We start from the raw sequence: 913 nt of genomic DNA, 5'->3' as shown, positions 1-913 counted from the left end.
ACACCATGAAAACATTACATGAATGATAAGAGAAACTCTAGGGCTCTTTAGCACAGGCCAAAATGTTCTTAATAGAGAACCAGAAACAAAACAAATCAAAGAAACATTGGAGAAATGGGATTGCATGAAACAGCAGAGCTTCTGCAAGGTAAAGCTCATAGATAGCAAGATCGATAGAAAGCCCACTTACAGGGAGAAGTTCTTCATGAGTCATAAAACAGACAAAGTCTTATATCTAAAATATACTTAGGACTCAAAATCATAAATCCCCCAACAACAAATCCTCAAAGGAACAACTTCCCAATAACTAAGTGGGCTGAAGACTTAAGGATAGACTTCTTTGAAGATGAAATAAAAAATGTCCATTAGACACTTGAAGAAATACTCAACTTTTCTAGTCATAAAAGAAATGCAAATCAAAGAATTGAGATTTTACTTCACTCCAGTTAGAATGGCTATAATCAAGAAATGTAATAATGACAGATGCTGGTGGGGATGTGGCTAAAAGGGAACCCTACTGCATAATTGGTAAGAGTGTAAACTTGTTTAACCACTTTGGAAAGCAGTAAGGAATTTCTTCAAAAGACTCCTTGTAGAGCTTCCCAATGACCCAGCAACCCCACTTTTGGGCACTTACCCAAATGATCACAAAGCCACCAACACAACCATGTTTATTGCAGTATTATTCACCATAGCTATGATATGGAACTAACCCCGATGCAACTCAGCAGAAGAATGGATCAAGAAAATGTGGTACACACACACACACACACACACACACACACACACACACACACACACACACACACATACACACACTGGAATTCTATGCTTCCATCAGAAAGAATGACATTGTTCCATATGTTAGCAAATGGAAAGTCTTCGCAAAAAATTATATTCAGTGAAGTAAGCC

The sequence above is a fragment of the Dipodomys spectabilis genome, unplaced genomic scaffold (assembly GCF_019054845.1).
Source record: "Dipodomys spectabilis isolate Male_0828 unplaced genomic scaffold, ASM1905484v1 ptg000396l, whole genome shotgun sequence".
Taxonomy (NCBI): domain Eukaryota; kingdom Metazoa; phylum Chordata; class Mammalia; order Rodentia; family Heteromyidae; genus Dipodomys; species Dipodomys spectabilis.
Note: the sequence above shows the minus strand (reverse complement) of the source record.